This window comes from Rhinolophus sinicus, chromosome 14 (assembly GCF_057876585.1).
Source record: "Rhinolophus sinicus isolate RSI-liver-muscle chromosome 14, RSI-T2T, whole genome shotgun sequence".
Lineage (NCBI taxonomy): Eukaryota > Metazoa > Chordata > Mammalia > Chiroptera > Rhinolophidae > Rhinolophus > Rhinolophus sinicus.
The window spans coordinates 120705131-120713894 of record NC_142514.1 but is presented as its reverse complement, the minus strand read 5'-3'; positions in this window follow the sequence as shown (position 1 = coordinate 120713894).

Sequence of the window (8764 nt, the reverse complement as noted above, 5' to 3'; positions counted from 1 at the left end):
GTTAAGCGTTCTTGCCACAATAAAAAGAATCAAGTAAAATAAAATTAAAATACTCTAAATTTTTCTAGCAGAAATGAAAGTGAGTAAAATAAAGCAAAATAAATAGTTTAGTTCTATAAATTTAAGTGTTTAAAAATAAAACGAAGTAGATTGAAGGATGACATTTAATAATTTGGTTCTATTTGTTTATATTAAATTATGTTAAGGCACATAAAAAGCGTTTCAATTCCACCAACTTTATTTTTAAAGTAAATTCAATGTTGTTGCATTTTAAAATTTTATATAACTAATATTATAACTATACATAACTATGTAATCAATAGTTATATAACTAATATTAATAAAAAAAGAGCAAAAAAACAATCAAAGAACCTACTTATGTGTAATTGAATTTAATGACCCTTCCATACTGTCACAAGGGGCATTAGCCTATCATACTGTAAATAGTCTGCAAGTCATTTTATTCCACAATAGGTTTTTACAATTTATTTATATTGATACACAATCAATTGCTTTACTGATTTTAGTAAAAATACACTCTTCTGATGAATAAATATATATTTATTTTTTCCATACTTCTGCTGAAATATGGTTGCATTATTTGTACATTTTCTCACACTGTTAAAAATGTTGCAGTGAACATTCATGAAATTGTCCCATTGTCCAACTGTGGATAAGTTTTTCTCAGTGTAGATTTCTAAATGCAGAGTAAACTGGATTCCATAGAATGCACATTCTCAAAACTCTAATTAGGTAGAGTCAAATTTCTCTCCAAAGAGGTTCTAACAGTTTACACTCCAAATAGCAATTTAAATGAGTTATATTTCCTACATGTTATTTTCAACACTGGTAAAAGAAATGTTATCACACTTTAAATCTTGAAAACTTGACAGGTGTGAAAAGCTATATCTAGTCCTAATTTGAATTTTTCTGATTTTCAGTGATGTTGAGTATCCTTTCGTATGTTTATCAGCCTTTCAGATTTTCTCTTTCATGAATTGCTTGCGGTATATTTTGCCATTTTTTTCTACTGGAAATTTTAATTTCTAAACCTTTACAATTGTAAAATATATCACACAGAATGCATGTAAAGTACAGATATACCTCATAACGAGTTTGCAAAAGCAAGAAACATTGTGGCTACTCTGTATTTTAGTTTTACCTGTTTTTAAATTTTATTGAAATACAATAATCCAGAATGTATTAATCCTGTCTTCTTCCACTCAGCATAATATTTAAAAATTATCTAAGTTATTGTATGTAATCATAGTTCATAATTTTTTATTGTTCTGGGATAATCTCTTATATAAATATATCATTATTTGTTCATTTTATCCTTGATCTTTCAGTTGTTCCAGGTATACTTACCATGAATAATGATACCATGAACATACTTGTACATATATCTTCGTGCATAATATAGTAATAATAATAATACAGAAATAAGCATATTTCTGTATAATAAATGTTTATGGTAGAACTGCTGAATTTATATGAATTCTCAGCTATACAAAATAACATCTATTATTTGATTTTCACTGCTGCTTTTGTTTTTGACTTTCAAGATCAAAGTATAACTCTTCTGGAATATTTATATTTTTACTACCAGAGTTCTGATTGGTCCAAATTCTTTCCAACTTCGTATTGTCAGTCTTTATATTTTTTAATTATACTTTGTGGATTTACAGTATTTGTGTTTTGACTTCACATTTAATTGATTACTAAGTAGATTTGGCATCTGTTTAAAATATTTGATCACATGGATTCTTTTTTTGAAGGCTTTTTAAGGGGTCCTTTAAAAAAAAATATTTCCTTCTTTTCTTCCTTCCTTTCTTCCTTCCTTCCTTCCTTCCCTCCTTGCCTACCTGCCTGCCTGCATTTTTTTTCTATTAGGTTAGTACACATTTCTTACTAATATATTTCAATTCTAAAAATATTACAAATACAATCCCCTTGCCAGTTATATGTATGGCAAATATCTTCTCCTACCGCAAGACTTGCTTTTCACTTAATATTTCTGAAGTTCATATCCTTAATGTATAGTCAAGGTTTCATGCCTTTTCATTTACACAGTTTTTGTTTTCTTTGTGTGTTTTTTTTATTGTTCATGTCCCATTTAGGAAACTTATCTCTACCCAGACATCATGAACATGTTCTTTTCTATTATATTGTAAGGACATTTTTTTTTTCCTGTTTAACACTAGTCATATGAGCCATGTAGAATTGCTTTGTTTGCATGTGTGATGTGTGTGTGGGTTTGGGTGGGTATTTATGGCATGAGATATTAGTACATTTTCTCCATCTTTTGCAAACTGCTCTGTAGTTATCTTTGTCTTATGTCAAATATGCATATATGCATGCTTTCCAGTTCTCTAGTTTGCTTCTTTGTTCTTGTTCAGGGATTGGCAAAGTGTTTCTTAAAAGATCAGATAAAACATATTTTAGGCTCTGGGCCATATAGTCTCTATCATGAACTAGTATAGCATATAAACAGCCAGTGATAATACATAAATGAATGGGCATAGCTATATTTCAATAAAACTTTATTTATATAAAATGGTACCTGACCTGTGGGCCAAATGTTGGCAGCTCTCAGTCTTGTCTAATCTTGTTGTAGAACACCTTACTTAATAACTATATTGTGCAATGAGCCACATCATTCGGTAGAGTATTCTTAGCATTTTGTTATTCTTCTTCAGAGTATCTGGGCTAAATTCAAAACTGTGTATTTCTCCAGAAATTTGTCGTTTCTTTATCCATTCTCCAAAAATTCTATGGAGATTTTCACAGGGTATGCAATGTATCTGTATTTCCATTTAGCGTAAATTGACATCTTGAGTATTCCAATTCATGAAAATGGTGCATATACGTCCATTAGTTTGGGTTTCCTGAAATATCTTTCAACTGAGTTGTATAGTTTTCTCCATAGATATCTTACATATATTTTCTTAGATTTATTTAGAAGCTCTAGATATGTTGATGCTATTTTAGGTAGTTTTGTTTTTCGTTTCTAACTCTTTCTTCTGTAAATGAATACTATTGGTAGTTAATGGAGATCTGGAGATATATTAGTTATTTTTTATTATATTTTAATGTTTATTATCTTACTGCTCTTAAATTATCTTTAACTCTTAGCAAATGCAAGAGTAACTAACTACGCCTCTGTTGCTCATCAGAAAATTTTCAGTGCCTGTCATTTTTCCTGGAATGAAGATTTTCAAAATATATTTGTTGGATGAATAAATGAAAAATGGACAACAAATAAATCTAAAATGAAATGCTAACCATTGTGTGAAGAGTGTGTTTTGGAAATATTGCAAGAGAAAAATAAATGTTTCCACTTTGTGGACTTAAAACAAAAACAGTTTGAGTCTAAAAATTTCAAGTATATCAAACGGTATTTCTTTAAATGTAGTCTAGGGACAACACTCTTCAGAATTACTCAGGGGCTTACTAAAATTCTTATTTATCTGTCAGTTACCTGTCCTTGCACTGCAAATTTGGAATCTCCTGTTGTAAAACTCACCACTTAATTATCAAAAACAAAGTATTCATCCATTTACTGTATGTAATTTACAAGCACCACAGTATATTTTTTTGATTTCAAACACTACATATTAATAATTTCGTAAACTTGAAATATTTAATTAAATCGTATTAGGTGAAGAGTAACAAAATACAATAATCTCATATTTAAATGTTAGCTTTAATTTAACTGACCCGGGAATTTGTGCAATATGTTCACATTCCATCACAACTTGCCAAAATGAAGTACAGTATTTTTCTTTTAGTCATCGTTTCAGGTCTCTTAATTAGAAGTTGGGGACTTGGCTTTTTAAATCATTTTGTAAATTGTTTTCATCCTGGGAATTGAAACACTGTTGTTTAGGAACTACAGCTCAAATCAGACTCCCCTGGGCTCCTCTGCTCTTCCATTTGACTTGTAAGAAAAGTACTTACATTTCAGCTAATCTTTCTGCCTCCTTTTTCTTTTGTTTAAGATGATGATAGGTTTAGATGCCCAGCTAGAACTCAACAATGAAACTACGCCCTGTGAATTCTTTCCTTGCAACTTCTTTTGTTTAGAAATATATAAAAAGAAATCTGACATTTTCATTCATAGCTTTGCTCAGATTTCCTACTGATGTTTTGGTTTATTTGCCCCATTTTAATAGTGAATTCTTCAGCAAAATACATTTTTACCTGTAACATTTGGATTACTTAGACAGCTGTCTGTAACTGTGACATTTCACTGATGCGGCTTTCCTCAAGAGAGTGTGTTTTATTTATTTCAATGAAATGATTTGAGTGACTGACTCTGTACAAATCTGGTTCTTTTGTTCCTCTGTGCCTATATCTCTGCAGGTAGAGTGGACAGTAGAAGGTTGAGGGGTATTCTCACTTTGTTTAAAAATCATCTATTTGCTCTTGGTTGTTTATGATTAAAGCTCATTAGATTTTTTTTTTTTTTTCTTAGAGAATTTAGATTGGTCATAAAATTAACAAATGTCTTGATTTTCTCAAGTTCTACAATTTCATCAGTAGCTTAGTCCCAATTTAGGACAGGAAACATTTATTGTTTTATTTATAATCTGTTTTCCCAGTTCTTTGCTGGCAATGATATATAGAAGGAAACCAACAACTTTTTCAGGAGAGGACCTGCCTGATGGTTCCCAAAAGTTTGAGCTAGGCAACTGCAATGACCTCTGAAATTTCTAGTACATAGTAGGTGCTTAATTAAAAAGGGAGGTGTTAATAACCATTATTACCAGGAACAATGAACATGGCATAATTCCATAAGGAGAGTGTTTGAGATCCTGAAACTCTCAGGGAACATACTCGACTCCCTGGAGAAGCAGTGACTACTGTACCCCATTCCACATGAAGTATGCTGTTCTTCATTTTGTCAAAAGCTATGAAATCTGCTTAGGAAGAAAATAAATAAACTGCAAACTACAACAAAGGCACTCAATTTTGTTTTATTTCCTAGCTAGATCATGGGTTATTCAAAGTAACTGTATACACTATAGTTTCTTGCAACGCTTCTATTTCCAAATTATCTCATGTTGTTCACAGAAAATCATTAATGTTCCACTCTCAATCTCTCTGTATATATCTGTCAGTTCTCTCTCTTGTCTCTCTCTCTCTCTCTCCCTTCCTCCCTCTGTCTCAACACAAAGGAGGAAACTGAAAACACCCACATTACACAATCACATAATTTATGAAAACTGTCAGCTTTTCTAAATCCTAATTGATGTCTGAACCCTTTAAAAAATTTATAACATATATTTAGAAATTCATTTCTCTCACCTTAATGTCTATATTATTTTTCATTCTAAATATATTGTTTATCATCCTGAATGTGCATCTATTATTCCCAAGACCCTTACCAATCTGATAAAACTGGTTAAAAATCAACTTTGGCATGTGGTCACATTGATCATAATTTTTTGTTAATATTGCATCACAAGATTAATTTTAAAATCATGTATCCTAGAGATAATTTAATGGTCTCTAGAGAATAATTTGCATCAATTAGATTTCAAATATTCCTTGATAATAATCATATTTCCTCTGGCACTGGTTTGTAATGTTTGTAAAACCATGCTTACCTAATTTGATAAGCTGCCTTTTTTCAGTTGTCTGATAATCTATAGAAACAGTCTAGAGTGGACAGAAACATAATCTGAAAATGACCTGATCAAGACAAAACATAGCATTCATGAATTTTAATTATTCTATAGCTATAAAATCATAGGATTCACAAAGAAGCTTCTTACTATATGTTTTAGGAATGGTAATCTAAAACTATTTTGATTTTTTTCTTTAATCTGAAAAGTCTAAATTATGATGTCATTGTCATTATTTCAAAATAATAAACCAAATAATTTTCTTTCTTTTCAGGCATAATGTAGACTGATTTCAAATATAACCACATACAAGATTTCATTACCAACAATTACAAATGAGCCCATTCATCATTTTGTTTTAATATAGTCCTTTATCCAGGTGTCAATTCACATGACAATTTTACAATTAAAGTCCATTTAAGAAATTTGCTCCAATGAAAAATATGAATACAAAAAGAAGACTGTGAAAATTATGATCACTAAACTCTATATACTTTCATACCCCTGCAGCTGCACTGTAGATGTTTAATTCCCACTGATTTCAAAAAGAGCTCAGTTTATGGAAATGCTCTGCAGGCATGCAGTGGCTGAATGAGTGAAGGCTGCCTGTGCGATACTCAATTTAAGAAAGCAAGTGCTAGAAGAAGATATCTAGGGAAATCACAGAAATGGAGCATTTTTGAATACTTCCTAAAAGACAAAAAAATAAGACAAAAGGAAGCACACAAACAAGCAACCGAACAAAATAAAACCCAAAACAACGACAAAAGATAGCTACATACAAGGTTTTGGTATGTAACACTTTTCTATAAGTGATTATTTTTAATACAATACAGTGAATCCTACCCCAGTCACTTCTATTGAAAAATCACCACCACCATCTTTTAATAATAACTCATTTTGCACATTTCCCATTGGTTTTTAGGTAGAAAAGATATATTAAATATCATGTCAGGAAAAGAAAATAAAACAAACTTTTATAATAACTTCTTTGTAGAAAGTTTCTGTTTTTTTTGTTTTTGTTTTTATAATTCCCCCATCTCAAAACACATCCCCGTAACATGGCTACTCCTTCAGTAAATGTTGCACTATTTCTCCTATTCTTCACTTCAAGATTTATATCCAGAATTCCCTTTACTGTCTCTTCTTCTTCACTACTCACTTTATCCTTAACCCTAGTAAAGTGTCTTGTATCCTTACTATTCTGTTGGGTCTTGCTATTATTGCTAGGAGGAGGACAGGATCGCCTTCTCACCCAAAATTGGTTCAGACGTCCAAAATGATGACATCACACATACACTAAGAGAGTTTGAAAAGATAGTCCTTGAGATGTTCTGGGGAAAACAGAGCAGGAAACTTTTGGAATAAGTGAAAGGAGAGTCAAGTGTATTTGGTTTGTACTGTGATTAAAATACAGTGATTGCTGGTGTTAGGGTTCTCACATGGGTTTAGATTTGTGGGGCTTGAACTTTTTCATGGCATCAAGAGAGGGAGCAACTGGGTTTTCCTACTGGATTACCCAGATGTAGTTTACCCAGATTTGAGACAAGTGGTGAAGGGGAGGGGAATGAAACCTGAAAGCTGTCGGCAAGCTTCAAAAATGGAGTCAGACACTTCATTACCTACTGAAGCAGCTTTCTCTGTAGAACTGATACATTTCTAAATGACAAATCCAAATGCTCCCAGCCAACCCTCATTATTCCTTCTGTATACGCTTCTCTATGATACATTGTTCTGTTATCTGTTAGCTTCTCATAGCTAGAAGGATGATTATTCTAACTCAGGTTATACTACTATGCTTATAACAGTCACCTATAAACCAGTGGTAAGGAGTCGTATAAAAACATGATTGCTTTCTTAGTTGACATGTGGCTACAATGAAAGATAAGAAGGAAGGGATTAAACTTCCCAGTGGTGGCAGAGTGTGTGCAGACAAAGAAACGATTGTCTGCTAATCCTGTAAACTGTCTCTGAGATTGATTTCCATGAAAGGTAGTATCCCACTACTAATTCCACCTCATTGGCTATATCTTCTTTCACTCTTTCAGTTTTTGTCTTTTAAAAAAAGCTCCTAAATTTAGATCTTTTTCAAGTCCAGTTATTTGATCTATTTTAATACATTATATTTATCTCAAAGTTTTCTAAACATCTTTGCATATTATTGTGAGGTAATTCTCCATGGGTTTCTCCTATTTCTGCACATCTTGTGAAGGAGGCTTGATTGTCCTTGATGCAAATTCTTTTTTCAAGGATAAGAGTATAGGAAACAGCCTGGGAAGAAAGTTAGTGTTTCCCTCTAACAGGGTAACTGCACAGTATTAAGAAGAAAATGTCTCCCTCTAGAGTAAATGGCAGGCATGCTTACTGTCTATTATAAAATATATAGCTTCCCTAAGTTCAGGATTAATTTTTGTTATACAATTCACTGCACACACATATGCAAGTATTACCTTGTCCCCTTTACCTTGACTTGAGAGAATTAAGGTTTGGTGAACTGGTAAAAAATTTGATACTGTCTACTATGGTTAAGCAATTTGGTGTGTGTGTGTGTGTGTGTGTGTGGGTGTGTGGGTGTGTGTATTTGTGTGTTTATGATAACAGTTGAATGCTAATTCTCTTAAATACCTTAAAAAAAAGATAGAGATAGAGACAGCGAGAACAGTGGCTCACATCATCTTCAAAATTGACTTTAGCTCTAATAGTCTATGTTTAAATGAACATACCTACACCTCTCTCTCTCTCTGTGTCTCTCGCTCTCCATATATATATATATATATATATATATATATATATATATATATAATATTCAAAACTTGATATAAACAACAAGAACAAAAACCGAGAACAAGGTGACCTTAAAAGTGAATGACTGGGTGGTGAGGTAAAATTTTACATTAAGTGGTCAAATAACAACAGTGATATAAAATATATCAAAATGATAGATTTTGATATATCAAAAACTTTCAAAATAATACTTTTGCTGGTATTAAAAAGATGAACAAAAACAAACCATGCATATCACTGTGAGATGTGTTTTTACCCAGTGCTGGAAAAGCCAAGGCAAACAGTGTCTTAATGTGTTCAAGGAACTGAATAAAGGGAAGAATGGTTGGAAAACAGTGATTAAGAGATAG